General features: G+C 42.3%; 1 long non-coding RNA gene across 1 annotated transcript in view; it reads left to right on the top strand.

Annotated features, from left to right (window-relative positions):
• LOC309647794 overlaps positions 1-21,947 on the top strand; it is a 36,984-nt gene extending 15,037 nt beyond the window's left edge. The window contains exon 2 of the long non-coding RNA XR_014256302.1: positions 8,093-21,947. This is a non-coding gene — a long non-coding RNA (uncharacterized lncRNA). The remainder of the gene's footprint in view (positions 1-8,092) is intronic.
• The last annotated feature ends 307 nt before the right edge of the window (positions 21,948-22,254 follow it).

Raw genomic sequence — 22,254 nt, 5'->3', positions numbered from 1 at the left:
CAGTTGTGTTATTTGTTCTGACCCTGTGAGTAGGCTTGTTTCTTATCTTATCCTGGATTCTTTCGATTACTGCCATTTTAAAGTAGTTTATAACAGTATGGCTACTCAGACCATTCTGAGGTATCAGATTTAATAGATTTGCTACTTGACTTAAATCAAAGGCTCTCTAATTGGAGAGCCAAGTAACCTGCCAGTTCCTAGGCAATTAGAAGATTAGACTCCCTATATGTTTTTCCCCTACCTGCTTAGACAAGAGGCTTTTTGTTACCATATAAATCTTTAATGCTACACTTGAAGCAGCAATTATTACAAGGATACTGAAATTTAGTAGAACACTCACACTAGGCCATAGAGGGGAGGGTGCAGAAATGGTATCTATAACAGCAGTTGAAACGGTGCCAGTGGAAGTGGGCTTGAAATGACAGCTAACACTTGTATAACTGCTTACAAGATGCCCATGCCCTGAGAATGGTCCAGGGTGGCAGGCAGGCAGAAGACTGATGGTTTCTTGCATTGTTACCCTGGTCCCCAATTTTAGAGAGATAGCTCTGTGAGGCAGAGGATGGTAGCTGGATTTTAGAGCTAAGCCATCTGAGCCCTTAAAAACAGATCCCCTTGAAACACAAGGCCATGTCTGTCCACCAAGCAACCATAGAAACACATATGGAGTGACCTTAAATCAGTTGAGAACCTCATGGGACAGTGGTGTATCTGAAAGTCTAAAATAATCGCAAGAGTGATTTTTCACTCACAATCTCATCAAAAGAGTTGTGTTTGTGGGGCCTTGGGAGAGGCCCTCAGTCCCAGACTGGCTCTCCAAAGCATGCAACATGAGGAAGTAGGCATAAAGGTAGCACTGGCAAGTGAATCCACCAAGCCACAGGACGAACACCAAGAAGTATTTACATTGTGTAGCTACCAAGAGGATAGGTGCTTTCAAAGGGTGGTGAGTGAAAGACCACTTTTTAAGGCTGGCTAACCATTCACCGTAGAATGAAAAGGAAGTTCTGAGTTTCTGGGAAATCTCTGAATATCCGTGAAGGAGTGCTCCTGATTGGATCCACCTGACTCTTTAACCGTCTCTATTAGTATCTCTTTAGCACTAAACAGCGCTAAACTGCTTTTTATTTCTTCACACTGTGCAAAACATGGTCTGCATTGTGTATGAATGTTTTCTCTTCTGCTATCTAGATCCCAGATCCCTGATCTTGTGCCCAAAATCCATGCATGGGCATCACAAGATTCAAGAATTCCCTGAAAATTCACTGTTAAATTGTGTATTCATGGATATGACCCTTAAAGTGGTCCCTAACTCAAAAAAGTTCAAGAGCCACTGGTCTCTCTGTGTTCTCTGCTTGATGAGGGGAGAAATCACATCTTTTTAATCCATTTTTTTTTTTAATAGCTACTTTATTTATTTATTTATTTATTTTTATTTTTGGCTGCGCTGGGTCTTCGGTTCGTGCGAGGGCTCTCTCTAGCCGCGGCAAGCGGGGGCCACTCTTCATCGCGGTGCGGGGACCGCTCTTCATCGCGGTGCGCGGGCCTTTCACTATCGCGGCCCCTCCCGTTGCGGGGCACAGGCTCCAGACGCGCAGGCTCAGCAGTTGTGGCTCACGGGCCCAGCCGCTCCGCGGCATGTGGGATCCCCCCAGACCAGGGCTCGAACCCGCGTCCCCTGCACTAGCAGGCAGACTCTCAACCACTGCGCCACCAGGGAAGCCCGAGAAATCTCATCTTTAATTTGCTTTGTATTACTATTTAATGTCCATTTGTTGAAAACTGGCCCAGTACCATGCTTGGTGCTTTCATATATATTCTTTCATCTAATCCCCATCCAACCTAAGGAGAGTTCATTAATGTCATCTTCATTTGATCCTGGAGATACCAAGTTCACAGTGGTGAAGTGACTCGTCAAGGATCTCACCACTAATAAATGTCAGAACTGTGTTGTGGTTGGGCTTCCCTCTCCCCTGGAAAGCAGGACCTGGTCTTCCCCAGAACTCAGTACAGAGGGCCAGGCATGACCCAAGGCTCTCTACACCTTCAGTAATCAAGATGCATTGACTCCATATATATGTGTTAGCATACGGTATTTGTTTTTCTCTTTCTGACTTACTTCGCTCTGTATGACAGTCTCTAGGTCCATCCACCTCACTACAAATAACTCAGTTTCGTTCCTTTTTATGGCTGAGTAATATTCCATTGTATATATGTGCCATATCTTCTTTAACCATTCATCTGTTGATGGACACTTATGTTGCTTCCATGTCCTGGCTAGGGGCAAGATGGGAATAAAGATGCAGACCTACTAGAGAATGGACTTGAGGACACGGGGAGTGGGAAGGGTAAGCTGGGACAAAGTAAGAGAGTGGCATGGACATATATACACTACCAAATGTAGATAGATATCTACCAAATAGATAGCTAGTGGGAAGCAGCTGCATAGCACAGGGAGATCAGCTCTGTGCTTTGTGACCACCTAGAGGGGTGGGATAGGGACGGTGGGAGGGAGGGAGATGCAAGAGGGAAGAGATATGGGGACATATGTATATGTATAACTGATTCACTTTGTTATAAAGCAGAAACTAACACACCATTGGAAAGCAATTATACTCCAATAAAGATGTTAAAACAACAAAAAAAAAGATGCATTGACTGCCTGACTGGCAGCCCTCGACGGTGGATATTGAATATGGGTGATGGCAATATAGCCATACAAGATTCAATCTCTGTAAGCTTGATGCACCTTCAAACCCTAAAGGATCTTCCCCACCCAACCTTGCTCTCCTTCATATTGAAAGGATCCCTAATAGAACTGCAATTAAAAAAGACAATTTGTCATATCATTCAGCCTTAGAAAGGAAGGAAATTCAGACACAGTCTACAACCTAGATGAACCTTGAGCACATTAGGCTAAGTGAAGTAAACCAGTCACAAAAAGACAAATACTGTATGATGCCACTTACATGAGATGTCTAGAATAGTCAGATTCATAGAGACAGAGAGTAGAATGTTGGTTGTCAGGGGCTGGGGGAAGCAGGGAAGAAGAGTTATTATTTAATGGGTATAGAGTTTCAGTTTTGCAAGATGAAAAGAGTTCTGGAGATTGACTGCACAACAATGGGAATGTGCTAACCACGACTGAACTGTACACTTAAAATGGTTAAGAGGGTAAATTGTACATTATATGTATTTTACCACAATTAAAAATGAAAAGACAAATTAAAAAAATATATATTAAAAAAGACAGCCCATGAGCTCACTTGGAGTGAAGGTCTGTAGATTCATGGCTCTGAGTGTGCCGATCATTCACCCCTCTCCAAGGAGGAGAGTTGAAATGGTAATTGCCCTGGAAACATGGGCGCGATTGTGAAGCCCACGTGGACGCCCCGTCCACACACCAGTTCCTGGGTCTGTGTTGGCAGGCTCCGCCTGAGAAGTTAGCTTCCAGTATCCTTGTTTTCAGGTTTGCAGTTCATCTGAGCAGAATGAGGAACTGTTCGTAGTGAATTCCTCTATCAAATTTTGTTCAAAGTGCCCCTTTGTTTCTCTTTAACAACGTACAAAGCAAAAGCAGTGGCTTTTCCCCAGCCGCCATGTACTACACACAGGCGCCAAGACCAACCACCAACAAGGAATCCTGCCAGGTCCCGTCACTTCCAGCGCCAAGAATGCTTGCTCCTGGAACCCAGGAAGTCTCTCCACAAGTCATCTGATCCACTGGCAGGCCAGAGCCCCTGGGCCACATCGACCCAGAGAGGAGCGAGGTCATCAAAATGAATTGCTGATTCTCAGAATTTAAAGCCTGCAGCGACCAGAGCCCCGTGGGCAGGGCCACTGTGAATGAATTCGCAGCTGTGCCTGGCCAGCCTGGGAGCTTTGGACGCATCACAGCAGTGAACTGGGGGTACTCCAACCCAAACAGATTTGTAACAGTGGCACAGGCAGCCGGGACTGCCGGAGCAGCATTTGTGTCCGACAAATGGGGCCTCTGTCGGGACAAAGGGGGCTCTTAGGGCTCTTTCTGTTTTGGCTGCTTTATACCCAGCAAGAGCCAGGGGACTTCTTTTGTCAGGACAGGGAAAACAAAAGTGATTTATTTCATCCTGCACCCTCGCCATGGTCTTTGTGGTCAACCAATGCAGGGATGCTGGGCGGCCAGCGACCCTAACAGGCACTGCTTACTGAGGGCCTACTAAGGACCAGGGACTATTCTAGGTCCTGGCACGTGCTGCCTAATTTAATCCTCCCAACAATGCTGTGATGTAGGGATTATCTCCACTAGAGTCATGTGGGGACCGAGACAGGGAGAGGTGAAGGTCACACGGTTAGTTAACCGTGGTAGAGCCAGAACTCAGACTCAGGCTCAGCTCCTTCCCAGCTGACTGCTGTCCCCAACGTGGACCTGCTCCAGGTGTCTGATAAGCCAAAGGTGGTCCTCTCCTCTGACCTGTCATCTCCAGGGATGCTGATCTATCTGGAAGGCCTAGAATGTTCTTGATGTTCAACAAAGACTTGCAGCAAATGAAACCAAACTCCCCCCACCCCAAAAAAATATGAGGGGGTTGAAAGTCACAGAGATTTTCTTCTGAAAGCCACAGAAAATGTTCCTGCTTTAATACAAGGAGGTTGATATAAGCTTTCGTAAAAAACGTTAGGATAAAGAGAAATGAAGGTCAAAATTTCTATTTCTATTTGTGCCAGCATCCCCCTGTCTCTCACATATAAGGACCAGAAGCTCCAGCTGAACATGGTCCTTTTGGTTTTTCACTGCCAATTAGTTCCAATCCCTGGTAACAAACTTGATATGTCCTAATGTTCGGTCACCTTTCCCCATCCAGATGTACCAGTTCAGCATTTGTGGCTTTTCCTAAAGAAGGGTCCAGGGCAACTGACCTCTCCTTTATCATTTCATTATGGGCCCAGAAAACGAGACAGCCTTTCAGCATAGCTCGTCAGCATGTTAAAATGCCAAATGAGAAACTCTCTGGCACAGTGTGTATGAATCCAGAATTTCCTTGCACAAGCCCAGTTTATCCTCTGTTGTGGCCCGTCGTGCCAGATGGGATGTACTGCTAATTTATCGGTTCGCTGACTTTCATACACAGACTTCTCCCATCTCACCAACCACTCGTGTCACATTTTTCCACTAACATTTTAGGCAGAATCCAAACACTGGCTTAGGGAACTAGGTACGTGGATGTCCCAAGTTTCCAGTTCTAGTTCTTTTTGGGGTGGTGATGGGTAACTGTGGCTAAGCCATTGTCCCCTCAGTTCTCTGTTCCTGGGGACTCTTGGGGACAAGAGCATAAACCAAAGGCTGAAGAGTCAAAAATTTAAAAAAGGAGTGGAGGGTAAGCATTGCTGGGAAGATAGTGAAGGGAAAGTAGAATTATTCTCCCTTTGAAGCTGAAGCAAAACCTATTCCCCATCTACCCTCTTTTTATTCCCCCCAACAAATGTTTGTTGAGTATCTACTCTTTTCCAAAATGTTAGATACTGGACATATAGTAGCATTTCCATCAGGGTCCTGGCAGAAAAGCAATGGTACCCTTGAGAGCTCATGAAGGGACTATTTGCAAAGGGGTAGGCAGAGCTAAAGGAACCAGTAGAGGGTGAGGAAGACCCTAGTTTAGCAATAACAGGAAGCTGTCACCACTGCTAAGCCAGAGAGGCAACAGGAGGCAACAACTAAAGGAACCAGGCCAGGAACGTAACTGTAGGAGTGGGGCTTCCAGAAAGCATCTCTGGCCTTAGATGGAGGAAAGCATTTACTTTCAAGTCTGGGCCCAGTGTTGAGGAATCTGGAGTAATAAATACCCCAAATGTTGGTGGGCCCAAATGTAAGCCAGAAGGTAAGAGGCCAAAGATGCAGTTCTTAGAGTTCTTAGAACTGGGGTAGAGAGCAGGGTGGATAATGGGTCTAGTTGGGGGTGGGGATGGGGGAGGGCAAGCAGAGAACATCCAGCATGAAGTGGTGAACCAGACCGAGATGTTCAGGGTCAAGAGCTACCTATAGGAACCTGGGGTCAAGCCTACCAGTACGTCAAGTCAAGGGCTCTTTGGATTTAACAACAAAGTCTCCATAAGCCGGGAGCTCTTCTCGGAGGAGGCAACAATGCCTGCAATGAGGAGGGCCCACAGATGAGCCTCTCTGGATCCAAGGATGCCAGGTCATCTGACTCTCTGGGTCTGGGGCCCTCCCTGGGCTGGACCTGATAGCTTTGACCTCTCCCCTTTGACCGTGGTGGATTTTGACTGGTGGATTTTGCACCAGCAGCCTTCCCTGAACTGAAGTTCTTTATAAGCACCATCCTCCCAACAGGGTAAGCAAAACAATAGAGGGAAAATCTTTTCATGAATTAGAAAGCAACCACTTCCAAGCTCACGTGGGGGATTTACTATAGACAATGGAAAGTTAATTTCAAAACATACCTGTGTATTCATTACAGCAGATCCCCCAAGAGTTCTCTCCCAAGCAGCATTTTGTTGGCATACTTTGTATTTCATTTACACTTGAAAGTCATACAATTGCAACTTTAAAGATATCCTGTAAATCCTAGTTTTTTTTCAGTTTCTTCCTGATCTTCTCTACTTTCAGTCTAATTAGCTGAGATTTCCTCGAATATTTCTACAAGAGAGGAAAGTGTATGGGGCCTAGGTACCAGAAAGTAGAGGTTGAGCTTTTATAAGTGAATACCCTGCCTCTCAGTTTCCTCTTGCAAGTCTGACGATCTCTTTTGGGAAACATGGAGCAGGTGAGAAACACTCTGACAGGAAGGTTTGGAAGGTTGAATTATCTGCTCTTTAATGGAAAGCAAGGAAGGATGAAATTGTGGAAAGAGCTTTGGCTTTGGAGTTAGACACGGGTTTGAATTTCACCTCCGTCACTTACCCTGGGCAAGTATTTAACGTTTCTATGTCTCTACGTGCTCATTTCTAAAATGAGGATAGTTAACAAATACCCCCTAGGGGCTGTCTGAGGATTGACTGGAATGAGGAAAGCAAAGCATCTGATACAGAGTCCGGCACCTTCAAAAACTGTCAGTTCTTTTTCCTTTCCAGAAGTCCGGGGCACAGGGCCCTGGGAGAACACTAGCAATATGAAGGGCCAACTGGTTGGGAAAGATGACTCAGGGGGTTGTATTTGTTTCCTGGGGCTTCTGTAACAAAGTATCACAAACTGGGTGGCTTAAACAGCATAAATGTATGGTCTCTCAGTTCTGGAGGCTAGAAGTTCAAAATCGAGGTGTCTGCAGGGTTGGTTCCTTCTGAGAGCTGTGAGGGAGACTCTGTTCCTTGCCTCTCTCCTAGCTTCTGGTGACCTCAGGCAATTGTGGAAGCTGGTGGACAGATCTATGCAAGGCTGTTGGCTATCATGAAATTGGGCCTGAATTTCCCCATAGATCAGAGGCTGGCAGTCAGGAGGAAAAGATCAATAGGATATAGGGAAGGGCAAGAGCAAATGGGAACCCACAAGTGAAAATGAAACCCTCATGAACAAACTGGACCCTCGTTTGTCTCTTACCACCTCATGCTCAGTGACACTGGTGGCCTGCAGAACTGAAGCCCTGTGCTTCAGAGCTGCAGGTACACCTGGCCTTGTACTTGGGAGAAGCTGAAAGATGAGGTTTGGCAGCAGCTGGGGCAGCAGGCCAATAGCCAGGAGATCCGATGTGAGCTACCACAACGGGGCCTATTTCAACCTTCAGACCATAAAAAATGGCTGCCTCCACTCCTCCTTCCAAATATCATGCAAACTTCTCTTGTGGGCAACCCTAACCTGGGACCCTTCGGGGAAGGGAATTGGGGAAATGTAGTCCCAGATTAGCTGAACTGACTCAGTAAAAACCCATCACAGGGTTGCACTGCAGAGTTATAACTTTATCTGTAGGCAGTGGAAACATAGAAGGTTTTAATGGAGGCATCTATTGGACGAAATTGATATTTCAAGAAAGATTAATCTTATGTTGTATATTAAGGAGGGTTAGAGGAAGATGAAAATGGAGACATTATAGTTAAAAGTTTATTGTAATAGTCTGGGACTTTCCTGGTGGCGCAGTGGTTAAGAATCTGCCTGCCAATGCAGGGGACATGGGTTCAAACCCTGGTCCGGGAAGATCCCACATGCCGCAGAACAACTAAGCCTGTGCGCCACAACTACTGAGCCTGCGCTCTAGAGCCAACCAGCCACAACTACTGAGCCCACGTGCCACAACTACTGAAGCCCATGCGCCTAGAGCCTGTGCTCCGCAACAAGAGAAGCCACCACATTGAGAAAACCCGTGCACTGCAAGGAAGAGTTGCCCCCGCTCGCTGCAACTAGAGAAAGTCCAGCAATGAAGACCCAACGCAGCCCAAAATAAATAAATAAATTAAATTAATTGAAAAAAAAGTTTATTGTAATAGTCTGGGTATGAGATTATAGAGGCCTGAACAAGAGCCCCAGGGGAAAAGATGGAAATTAAAGGCTAGACTCTAGAAATATTGTACAGAAAGAATTAATAGAACCTGCTAAGTAGCTGAATTAGAGAGTGAAGACCTGGAGATAGAATCCAGAATGCTTCTGAGGTACTGAGCCTGGGCAATGAGAAAGACTGTGGTCTTTGAAAGGAAATTATTTGTTTAAAAGCTATTCTATTCTAATAAACTAGACAGTCTACTCTGTTGAAATGCATTACTGTATTCAGAGAATTTTCAATGTTTGGAACCATTAAACAGTTTAAAATTGTAGGACAGCAAAGAAGTGAATGACTGTCTTGGAGGACTGATAAAGGGGGAGAAGGAAATTCCACAGAGTTGTTAGTGAACCTGATTGCTAAGGACTCCTGTCTGGTAGAAGGTTATTGAGTCAGAGGTGCCCTGCAGAAAGATGCCCTTTCCTCCACGTTTTCTGCTCTACCCAAAAGGTAAAGGAAGGAAGAAATATTCATGAAGCCTTTTTTTTTTTCTCTTAACTTTATAAGTTCTTGATCTGGGTTTCTTAAATTCCTTTGAGTTTCAGGAAGCTTGTAAAGTTTCTAAAGCTTTTAATGAAATGTTTGGTGTTTAGTGAAGACATGAATTTTTCTGGAGGAAAGACTGTGGCTTTCATCAGACTTCCAGAAAGGATCTGGTTTCTAAACCGGTGAAGAGTCTTTCCCTTAGAGAGAGACCTCTTAGTGTAGTGACTGTCTCCATCCGAACTCAGCTTATTCTGTGTCCTAGTGTTGATCCCTGGCATGGGACCTGTGGGCACAGAGAGAGCGAAAGCCCACACAGTGTAAGAGATGATGGGAAACAGACCCCGGACAGAGCAAGGAGCCAGCTTCTGACAGTTTCTTCCTTTTTCTCTCCTGCTAAGTGAAAATGGTATGTAAGTATATCCTCCACTTGAAGGGGTGGAGACTAAGACCTCCTTATTTTGCAAGGGTTGGTCTTTTGTACACACCACAGCAGGTACATAACCAATGTGCACTACGTACTTTTCAGGAGGCTAATTGATTAAGGGACTCTTTCCAAAATTTCTGCTTGGGACTCAAACACTGAGGCCATCTACAAGCTAGCAAACTGCCTTTTCTTAGATGTTGCTTCCTGCTTCTGATTATAATTCCCCGGGCCAAGCTTACTAATTGGCTTGTTTGCCTTGAGTCTACTTTGTACTAAATGCTGACCAATCATGTGACTAATTAATTATAACAGGGCTGCAGCGCACAGTTGCCACTTTTTGGATTCCCAGCATCTGAATTCACATCCATGTTGTGGGGAATCCCCCATGGTGGTAGCAGAGATGGAAGGTAGGCCCCCAACTCCCACTAAGAAAGCCAGGATGGAAAGCTGTTTCTTCTCCCATCCCTCTGGCATCAGGACGAAGGCATATGACCTGCTTGGGCTAATCAGACACTCCCACCAAGGACTTCAGCCTTGAATGAGTGACGGAGAGACAGATAAATGATAAGATGGAATTTTGGCAGCTGTGTGGCTTCAGTGTCCAATGGTTGGGGTGCGTGTGTAATTTGGCAGTGGCAGAGGCCTGGCAAGCTTGGTCCCTCCTGCTATGCCTCCTGCTGGATGTCTGCTATTTTAAAATCATGTTTCATAAGCCCGCCTACCCATGTTGTCAGTGACTTGATATCCTTTCAACAGATGCATTTTTGCATGAGTTAACCATATTTGATTTCTGTTGCTTGCAATTAGGAACCTTGAGCAATATAGGGAAAGAAGAAAGACAGTCTCTCAAGCCTTTTGAAACACCTTTACTGAGCAGCATGGGTCAAAACGGAGGCCTCGGCCCTTGAAATGACTCTTATGATGGTTAGTTTTATGTGTCAACTTGACCAGCCCACAAGGTGCTCACATATTAGGTGAAACATTTTTCTGTGTGTCTGTGAGTGTGTGTGTGGATGAGATTAACTTTTAAATTGGTAGACGGAGTAAAGTAGATTGCCCTCCATAATGGGGGTGGGCCTCGCCGAATCAGTCAAAGGCCCTAACAGAACAAAAAGGCCGACCCTCCCAAGATTACAAGGAAATCCTTCCTGCCTGACTGCCTTCAGACTGGGGCACTGGCTTTTTTTCCTGCCTTCGGACTCGAACTACACCATTAGCTCTCCTGGTTCTTAGGCCTTTCGACTCACACTGGAACTAAACCATTGGCTCTTCTGGGTCTCCGGCTTGTTAACTCACTGTTCAGATCTTGGGACTTGCCAGCCTCCATGATCATGGGAACCAATTACTTATAACAAATCTCTTTTATACACACATTTTTCTGGTTCTGTTTCTCTGGAGAACCCTGACTTGTGCAACTTCCCATTGGGCTTGCAGGAGGACCTAACAGTTCAACCTAGGAGGACCTCCTAGTGATAGGCTATAAGTTCCAGATTGGAGTCTCCCCTCCAATAAGGGATGGGCCACTTGAGATAAAGGTTGGGTTGTTGTCTTGACCTTCTGGCCAAGTGGTCTCTCTCTTTGTCTCTCTCTCTCTCTCTCTCTTTTTCCTTCAGAGATACTATGTGTAGAAGACCTTTGTGCAAATGGCTCCCTGAGAGTTTGGGCTATCTGACAAGAAGTGTTTTCTCCTTTGGGCCTAAAGTATCATATTCATTTCTATCTCTTCTTTTTGAGATAAATCTTTTAATTAATGCTTTGAGAAAATGACAACTATTTATTATAAAAAGAAAAATTCAGAGACTATCACAGAGAAAATAAAAATTACCTGGGTGATTTAATTATATATATCTTTCTAGACACATTTATCATTCATTCATTCAATTCATTGATTCAACAATGGGGGTTTACTGTGTATGAGGGGGTTGATGCCCAACAACATATAGATTGTCCCTGGCCCTGCTCCATGGAGCTTATAGTCTGTTGGAGACAGACATTGATCAAGATGTGTCTGTCTGTCTCTTACATATGTGGACACATTCACTGGGCTAATTTCTTAGTAGCTCCTAAAATGGGTTTCTTCTTTATAACACAGCAAAATCTTCCTTCTTGAATGTTTGTTAGGTCTCACGACACCGGGCAGCAGACCAAAATTAGTATTTTCTATTATTTTCTCCTAATTTTTTTTAGCATTCCAAATCTGTGCAAGACAGTGAGAAAAATAATAAAAACTCTCCAAACCATCCCTATGACCTTTATGACTTGCATGATCAGATTCTCAGCAAGGTGATCCCCCTGCTATATTCTGATTCCCCCCATTCCCTCTGTAGGTTCTATACTTGTGTTCAGCTTTATTTTCTCTGGTTTGCTCCTTTGTTGCGATGGTGCAATCTAGCGATCTGGCCCCCCGGGGCACTGTTCCCAGCCACTGCTCTGAGAAGGTGTTCTGTGCATGTCCTGAACTTCACCTTTAGCGAATACTTACCAACCACTGTGGTGTGTTGCATACAGGTCTCCGTCTCCAGCCCAAAGCCCCACACCCAGAGGTGTCTGTTGGAAGAAACTATATAAAGTAAACAGGGACATAAAAATTAGGAGGGAGATCACTGGAGCAAATGAAAGCACATATAAATAGGACAGCGGAGTTCTAGTACAGACAATCCCAATCCTAAAAATTTTGAACTTTAGCAATACCATTCTAGGGCAAGATTGTAAATAATTATTTTTTTGATCCAATGATTAAACCTTACGGTAAGTTACATTCACAAAGCAGGAAGTCCCTATATTATAATTTGTGCTCAAAAAATAATCTAGAAAGAGACTACACTGTCAAAAAGAAAGTGTAAAGGACCAGGAATTGGGAAATTCGATTCCAGTGCCAGTCTGCTTTTCAATCATTTGTTTTGTGTCTGTAGCCGACTCACAGTTTTGGTGACTCAGTTTTTTCCCCTACATTTCTAGAATAAGAGTACCTATTCTAGATATCACCAGGTTACTTTCAACTGAGGTGATGATAATATATAGAAATTTGGAAATAGTATCACTTATGATAGTGCTTGAGAAGGAAAAAATTTTAAACCAAACAATACTATTTGCTATCCACATTTCTAGACAGTTATCAAAACCTAGCCCTTATCCAGCATGTGACAGAGAATTCAAAATTGTTTTCTGCAAGGGCTCCAGTCTTTTCTGGATTCTCTATGAAAAGAGCCAACTCCCCAGAGAGCTCATATATTTACCTGAACTTTAGACATAAGAGGTTCATTGTGTCTACATGTTCCCTTCTCTGGGAGAATGTGGAAGTGAGGAATTTGGCCTACCATATAAAATTTTAAAAAATCAGCACAGACTTTGGAGTTAGAGAATGCTGGGGTCAAAATCTAATTCCTACCATCTTATTGGTTGTATTATCTTGGGCAAGGTATTATGTAATTTCTCTGAGCCCCAATCTCTTTATCTATAATAAGGGTAAAAGTAGCTTCCTTAGAGATGGTAGGAGGATTCACTGAAGTCATGTTTGTAAATGTCTAGTGGAGTACTTGGTACAGATTGGTTCATGTTGTCTATTGGTTCTGTTTTCTTTTCCTGGATGAAGAGTTTTAAAACAACACCCAAGACTTAAGCAAGGATAACAGAACTGTTGGTCTTGGGGTAGAATTAGGTACAATGTATAAATCTGTATCTGGAAAAAATGTGACCTCAAGGAAAGGACTAATCATAGAAACTTAACTAATGTTGACCAAGACAGAGTAAAATTTGGATCACAATCCACATTTCCAAAAATTCCAGAAGTTTATAAAAATATTTAAAAAGCTAACTTTTCATTACTGAGAACTAAAAGTTGGGAACTACATTTTTTTTTTTCAGTTCATCCATGCTAGGTCTCACTGAACTGGCTGAATAACCAGAGAAATTTCTTCACTTGTCTTAACCTAGCTTCCCAAATGGGGGAATGAGATATTTTATTTTGCTGGGCAGTCAATGCCATGTGCTTGGGGATTCTTGGATGGAAGACTGAGTACATCTGAAATACTGTTGTCGACAGAAGTAAATCAAACTTCAAAACCTCCAATGCTCTGCTAATCACTTCCCCACCCCCGCCAAAAAAGCTGTGTAGGACATTTCTGGTGAAATATAATACATAACCTAATGCAAATTTCTTGCAAATTATTTTCATAGGGTAAAATATTATTTCATTGTGACTGTCACTCTTATTGTAACATTTTACTTGGAAGACAGCCCTCAAACCTACCAACCAAAATATAAATCAATTGCTCTCTTTGGGTAGTTAAAAAATAGAAGAAGCAGAAATAAAGACAAAAAATGACCCAGGGAGAAAAACCACCAGCTACCTTCCCAAATCTCACTTGAACTCCCCAAGCTATTGATACAAACAGCAAAGAGTCTCAGAAATGTTTGGTTTTGATGGCATTTGTGGGGTCTCTTTTCTGGAATTGGTTATTTCAAACATATAACTTCAGATTCTTTTTTACCAAAAAGCAGAGAAAATGAAAAAAGGAAGGTGCAGCTTCTCTTTCTCTATACCAGCCTCCACCTCCCACCCCACCCCAGCAGAGTGAAGGCCCTGAAAGCCAAGAAGGCCATCCTGAAAGTGTCCACACCCGGAGGAAGATTATATAGAGGCTGCCCCACAGCCCAAGACCCCAGACCTTTCAGGGCCAAGGTACAACTGGCAGAGTATCCCTCAGAGAAACGTGTTGCATCACCAGGCCAGCATCATGTTTCTCCAACCGTGAAGTCCACCATGAAGAAGATGGAAGAGAAAACCATGTGTTGATCAAGGATGCCCAGGCCAGCAAGCAGGGTATGAAGAAGCTGATGTCCAGCAATGAAAAAAAAGACATTAGACCAGCCCTGACTACATCACACTGGGTGTCATCAACAAAGGTACTATCGACACACGTGGCTGGTCCCAAATGTAATGCATTTTTCCCACTAGGGAAGTGGGAGAGATAACACCAACACAGACTGCCACAGTAAGATAAAGCTTAACAGGCTAACAGACTGGAAATTTCCCATTGCTGGTCAAAGCAAGTGGCCAGAAATTTCAGGAGAAAACCAGAGGAAACTGGCTCTCAGCTTTCTTTCATACATTTAACTAACTGCTATTTAGTTAACTGTAAGCAGACTGTAACTTTCAAAGCCAATGCCATTTGTCCAGAGCTGATTGAATGATAAGGTAGCTAAAAAGTCAGTGGAAAAAGCAGTCAATGTCATTTGGGGGCCAGAGTGGGGAAGGCAAGAGTGCCTGAAACTTTCTGGTCAAGAACTGCTAGTGACAAAGTTACCCGGAGTCACCAGATCTGCTTTTCCGTGGTGGATTTCATTCCCTGTGTAGACAGGGAATACTGTGGAGTCCAGATACCCATCACTTCTTGCTACCATCCTGTTTTCTTTCAGGGCTAACACTTCAAAGCTACCTTATTAAGTTTCAGGACCTGAGAGGTGTGCTTTATATGCATTTTCTGATTTAATTGTCAAAGCCACCCTGCGAAGTGGATATTATAATTAATTTTATTTTAAAGACAAGGAAACGGAGGCTTAGAGGAACTAAGGCTCTCGCTTAAAGTGGCCCAGGTCAAAGGGATGGAGCAGGGACCCCAACCCAGATCTGTCTTTTTCCCGAAGCCCGGACTTTCAACCTTAACATTGTACTGCTGCACACTCACTGCTTCTTAATTCTGAATTGAAATGTGATCCAAAGTCAATGAAAATCGAACAAAACAGCTGTGAATGTGCATGTGAAGTTTAGGGTTGTTAGCGGGCGGAGGGGAGTGACGGAAGAGCCAAGAGGTCTGTGCAGGATGATACCAGATCGATTTTCCAGGAGGAATCAAGGTCACGGTCATTATAGAAGCCACCATCAGAGAGCTGCTAGCTATGAACTATGAAAACCAGGGTTGGGGAACTTCCCAGGTGGCACAGTGTTTAAGAACCCACCTGCCAGTGCAGGGGACACGGGTTCGAGCCCTGGTCCGGGAAGATCCCACATGCCGCTAAGCCCGTGCGCCACAACTACTGAGCCTAGGCTCTAGAGCCCGTGAGCCACAACGACTGAGCCCGTGTGCCACAACTACTGAAGCCCGCGCGCCTAGAGCCTGTGCTGCACAACAAGAGAAGCCACCACAGTGAGAAGCCCGCCCACCGCAAACAAGAGCAGCCCCCGCTCACCACACCTAGAGAAAGCCCACCCGCAGCAACAAAGACCCAAAGCAGCCAAAAATAAATACATAAATAAAATTAAAAAAAAAAAAAGAGAGAGAAAACCAGGGTCGGGACCTCAGATACCCAGTACCCTGAGAAGTGGTCCTTTTTTCTCACTGGGGGAACTCTCTCTCCCTTGGCTGGTTTCTTCTCCGGTTTGAGCTTGGCAATTTGGTCAGGCACCCAGCTGAGGCTGACGGCGTCCAAACTCTCTGTGATCATATGCATGGCACAGAAGTGGCCCAGGACTTGCAGGCAGATGGCCCAAGTTAGCTGTCTGTGAGACCCGTCTCTGCCACCTAACTAGCTGTGTGTCCTGGGGTTGGTGTCTGAATCTCTCTGAATTAGTCTCGTTATCTATAAATGGCAACGATTATACCTACCTGCTGGGCTGTTGTGAGGTCAAGTAATATAATGAATGTAGTGCCTGGCAAATAATTTGGTCTGAAATGGTAGCCATTCTTATTGTGTAGTGCTTTTTTAAGTTGCTGTTTGTAATATGTTCTTCTCTCCACTACAGAATATCCTACTCAAGAACGGATTATGTGCCTTTTGATGAAAGAGCACGCTACTATCTGTGTATTAGTTTTCTAGGGTTGCACACAGTGCCACAGACTGGGTAGCTTAAAAAATTTATTTTCTCACAGTCCTGCAGACTACAAGTCCACGATCAAGGTGTTGGTCAAGTGGGTTTCTTCTGAGACCTCTTTCCTTGGTTTACAATGGCCCTTTTCTGCTATGTCTTCACATGGTCTTCCCTGTATGCTGAGTCTGAGTCTAAATTTCTTCTTTTACAACAGTCATATTGGATTAGGGCCCATCCTTACGACCTCATTTTAACTTAATTACCTTTTTGAAGACCCCATCTCCAAATACAGCCACATTCTGAGGTGCTAGGGGTTAGGACTTCAAAATATGAATTTGGGGGGTGGACACAATTGAGCCTGTAACAATTTATAAAGTATTTTTGCCAAAAATCAAACATCAAGTCAAGGAAATACAGGACACAGAGAAACATGTTTAAAGGACCAAAGGGAAGTTATTAGCAGAAGCTAGGAAGGGAGAAACTCTACACAACACTCTGGTTTCTTTTTTTAAATTATGTTTTATTGAAGGATAGTTGATTTACAATGTTTCAGGTATACAGCAAAGTGATTCAGTTATACATACATATATATGCATGTATATGTGTGCCTATATCTATTCTTTTGCAGATCTTTTCCATTATAGGTTATTACAAGATACTGAATATAGTTCCCTGTGCTGTACAGTAGGACCTAACAATTATTTGTTGGTTTCTTCAACAAATAATTGAAACAGCAAGAAAAAAGAAAGAGAGGTAGAACCTAAAGACTAAAAAAAACTTGAGACCTACCACTGAATGTAAGTTATGGACTGTGTTTGGATCTTAATTGTTGAAGCTGGATGGTAGGTTTGTTATAATAGTCTCGCTACCTTGTATATGCTTGAAACATTTTATTATAAAAAGATTAAAATATATGGCAAACTTTTTTTATGTCATTAAATATTTTTCTACAACATGAAGTTCTCAGTGAAGCATTCCATTGTGTGGCTGTATCATAATTCATTGACACAATTTCCATTGTCAAACTGTTAAGTGTGTTTGCTTTTTCACTTTTAACGATATGTAAATCACTATACACAACTTTGTTTCTTTAGAATAGATTCCTCAAAATGAACCTACTGGGCCCAAAGGTAGGCTTCTATTTAAGGCACAGGTTTCATGTTGCCAAAATGTCCTCCAGCAGTAACAACCCTTTTCTGTCTCTTTTGGTGACAGGGTCCTGGGCCCCCTTTGGCATTCCCCCAGTTAGATATGGCAGACATACACACCAGGCTCCAGAAAGTATCCTGCTGGAGAGCAGTCCCAAGGCATCTCCTGAGGGTCCACGGAAAATGTTCCACATTTGCTTGATTTTTTTCCTTGGCCTAAAATATGTTATAAATGTTATCGATAGTCCTTTGGCTTTGATCTAAAACCTTCATCATGAGAATGGCAAATCAAACAATTAACTGTCAAGACTCTCTTTTTGATGTGATAAGAGGGTAGGGAAAAAATACAGAAACTGAAAGGACTGTGTTTACATTAAATGTAAAGAAGTAGGGGGACTAGACAAGAAACTGTTCAACAAGATCAGCAAGCACAAAACCTGGTGTCAGCCTAAAGAACAATAGGGATCCCAAACCCCAGCTGAGAAAAAAAGAGCGAGAAGCAAACTATCGAAATAATCTATTCTCCAAGTCAGACAATGACTCAGCCCCATGACCCTGCTGGTTCACTCAGCTGGCTGAAGTGCCTTAAAGAGACAGATCTGAAACCGCCTTCATACACGTATACCTCCTTTATATTTATACGCTTTCCTTGGTGTTTTCCTGATAGTGCAAAGAACCAGAAGAAAACCTAGTTAATAACAGCATGGGAAGCTGGAATAAACCATGGACCTGGGGGTCTTGCAGACCTGAACTTGAATCCCTGCTCCATCTCTTAGTAGCTGTGTGACCTTGGCCAAGCCACTTACCAACTTCAGGCTTTCGTTTACTTCTTTGAAAACATGGATAATGAAACCTTCTTCTTGGGGGTAGTTGTGAGAGTTAAACAAATAAATATTTATGAATTGCTTAGCATAGTGCTGGGCACACAGCAGGAATCCTAAAAATGCTGATTATATATGGTGAACTATTTTAAATAAGTTTGTCTCCTATGTTTCCATTAGCATTTTTCCAAACGGTCATTAAAGCTCTATTGCATTGTTTTATAATTACTTGTTTCGGTGACATTGTCTCACTCATCTGTCCTCTGGGGCACATGCCTAACAAAATTTTCTGCTGACTGAGTAAATCTCAGATCCCAACATCCACAGTAGTAAACATCTAGTTACTGCCAAGTGACCTAGATATTACAAGCGAGCTTAAAGAGTTCATTCATGTCCAGCTATTCAGCATCTAATTAATCAAGAAATGTTTGTTGTTTTTTTAATTTGGGAAGCAATATACAAAAATGGTGAAAAGCAGGGTCTCTGGGATCAGACAGACTAGGGTTTCAGTCTGGGTTTTGCCTTTTACCAGCTGTGTGATTTGGGGCATGTTTCATAACGTCTGTAACATTGTTTCCACATCTAACAAACAGGTCTAATAATAGTGCCTGCCTCATTTGGTTAATGTAAAGATTAAATGGGATAAGTGGTCAAAGCATTTAGCATGTATCATCTTGGCATATCATAAGTGCTCAATGAATGTAATATAGTGCTATTTTAAAAATGTGCTTACTGAAATATTACTATGAGAAGGAACTGAGCTAGATGTCCTGAGAGGTTTTTTAAAAAATGTATGTGACATGATTTTTGTCCTCAAGAAGATGGCAGGTTTCTTTGGAAGATGAAATAAACATGAGTAACTAGATAATAATACTAGTCAGTCTATGGTTAAGTGCTTAAGGAGTAGAATAGACAGAAATTCTCAAGTCTGGAGCATTGATCAGTGAAGAAAATTTTTACCATCTCCTGCCCACTCTCTCCCCTGTTCCCTTCCTTGATGACAGCCATTGAAGTTTGGCCAATCTTTCTTCCTCTTCTTTTGAACTCTTAGGATACAAAATCAAAAGTTTCGATAAGTAATCACAAACTCAAATGTCTCGAAGGACCAGGCAAGTAATGCAACGTGTGAAGCAACAAGAAGTAACAACAAGGAGTGAGAACGAAATAAAGAATACATGCCAGGCTGGTTTAAAAACCTGTTGTTGGCTAAACATGATCTGACCTACAGGTCACTGTTTGCAATCCTTGATATAGAGAGTTTCCAGTTTATCATATACTTTATTTTCTTTATTTTTTTATATAAATTTATTTATTTATTTTTGGCTGTGTTGAGCCTTCGTTGCCGCTTCCGGGCTTTCTCTAGTTGTGGCGAGCAGGGGCTACTCTTCGTTGTGGTGCGTGGGCTTCTCATTGCAGTGGCTTCTCTTGTTGCGGAACATGGGCTCTAGGCGCACGGGCTCAGTAGTTGTGGCGCATGGGCTTAGTTGCTCCGCAGCATGTGGGATCTTACCGGACCAGGGCTCGAACCCGTGTCCCCTGCATTGGCAGGCGGATTCTTAACCACTGCACCAACAGGGAAGTCCTATCATATACTTTAAACAGGCTGAAAAATAGTGGCATAAAATACTACTAGTAATAAATGACTAGTACGTATTGAATACTTACTATGTGTCAGAGCTTGTGCTAAGTGCTTTGTTTCTCAAAGCAAAGAGGGTATTTTATTGTTCATTTTTATGTATAAGGAAACTGAGGTTCAGAGAGGTTCCATTACTTGTTCAAGGACATAGAACTATAGAGGTAGAGGTAGAATTTGACTCAGACAGGTAGTTTTTATTTTTTAATTGACATGTAGTTGATTTACAATGTTGTGTTAGTTTCTGCTGTAGAGCAAAGTGATTCAGTTATACATATATGCATTCTTTTTTAATATTCCTTTTCATTATTGTTTATCACAGGACATTGAATTCCCTGTGCTATACAGTAGGATCTTGTTGTTTATCCATTCTATATATAATAGTTTGCATCTGCTAATCCCGAAGTCCCAATCCATCCCTCTCCCACTCTGCCTTCCCCTTGGCAACCCCAATTTTTTCTCTATGTCTGTGAGTCTGTTTCTGTTTTGTAGATAGGTTCATTTGTGTCATATTTTAGGTTCCACATATAAGTGATATCATATGGTATTTGTCTTTCTCTTTCTGACTTACTTCACTTAATATGATAATCTCTAAGTCCATCCATGTTGCTGCAAAGAGCATTATTTCATTCTTTTTTATTGCTGCATAGTATTCCATTGTATATATTCTGGGCATATATCCGGACAAAACTATAAGCCAAAAAGATACATGCACCCCTATGTTCAGACAGATATTTTTGATGGCAACTTCCACATTCTTGAATATGCCACAAAAACTGGATTTTGCTCAGAGAAGATTTCAAGAAGGTAGTAGGGTAATAGGCTCCAGGGTAAAGGAAGAATAAGGTTGGTAAAGAAAGGCTTAACTTTTCTATGCCACACTGTTCTTATCTATTTACAGTTTTTTTTCCCCTTGGTAATAAATAATCATTGCAATGTCCTTTAAAATTACAATCAATTGAATAGTTAATATTTTGGTTTCTTTTTCTGCCTGACTTCGCCCCAGTGAAATTAAAATATATAATACAATAATGATGTCCTGAAAAAGAACAAAAGTGAGATGAATGTGGCCTTGCTTGAACCTTGCCATATGCATCCCAGGAGGATCCCAGGATAACTAACAAGCAGCGGGTATTTTCTGATCTTTTGCTTCATTACTATTCATGACACATTTGCCAGAAGTCATGTAGGAAACTGCCACTGTCTTGGATGGAAGTTGGAACTAAATATCTAGCTACCTATCTTCTGAGCTGTCTTTATAAAAGTTACCACTGTAGTATCTAGGTGTTTTCATAATGTTTCCAAGAATATTTTGCTAAGGCTTCTTACACTGAGAGCGGTATAAGCAAATGTTTTGTTTGTTTTGAGTTTTCCAGGAGCAGACTTTTACATGGAGATACGCAGCTTGGCTCATTCAGCTGGCACTCTGGTAGAGTGGGGTAACCAGATAATTAACCAACCAGCAGGCATTTATTGGGCACATGTTAAGCATGCATTAGACATACAAAGACACGAATTTAACAGACTTCTGAGACTATAGCCCATCCTCCCAAGGGGTTTTAGTCTAGCGAGGAAGACTAATCAGATATATCTAAACATCCAACTATCTACTTCTCTATCTATGCATTTATGCATATATAATAAGCAATTGAAGAATAAGAGAGTATCTAAAAAGGACAATACATGGTTAAGATCCTAAATCTTTAATCTTTATAATCACCCTAACCAAAAATTTTTAATAAGATAAATTTCTAAGACCATTAAAAGAAAACCACTTTGAGAATACTCTCTTCAGGAATTTACACAAAAAATATACTGTCAGGAGTATATTTGAACAAGAATACAAAGTCTTAAAAATGTAGTCTGCTTACATGAAGCTATACATATAATGAAATTGCACAAAACAATCTGCAAACACACACAAAAGAGTATATATAAAACTGGCGAAATGCAAATTAAAATGTGACCACTAAGGGAGGCTGGGTGAAGGGTGACCAGATATTCCTGAAAATCTAGGGGGGGCGGTAATTTCTTGTGAATCTACAATTTTTCCCAAAAAGTTAAAAAAAGAAAAAAATCATACAAGAAAAAACTGAAGTTAATCTCTACACACCGGTAAGGAAAAATCTCCAAGATGTTTGATAAGCAAAAAAAAAAAAATCAAATTATAGAAAAATATGTACAGTATAATAACAATTATGTTAAAAAGTATAAAACAACTATACAGTCATATATATGCAAACATATACCTTGCAAACATATTAGAAAAAGATGTTGAATGAAACGCGTCAGGCCGGTACACATCAGACTGGTAATAATGGAAGGGGGGTCAGAAGTAGAGGGTAGGGGTTGGTTAAATCACATAACTTTCGACTTACCTGGTTAGCTTACCTAAATCTTGTGTTTGAGTCAACAGTCTTTGGACATAAAACATTGATCTTTGTCCCAACACTTTGGAACTCTGCAGCAATT

The sequence above is a fragment of the Balaenoptera physalus genome (assembly GCF_965194825.1).
Source record: "Balaenoptera physalus genome assembly, chromosome: 18".
In the NCBI taxonomy this organism is placed as follows: Eukaryota; Metazoa; Chordata; class Mammalia; order Artiodactyla; family Balaenopteridae; genus Balaenoptera; species Balaenoptera physalus.
This window is presented reverse-complemented; position numbering and strand designations above follow the sequence as displayed.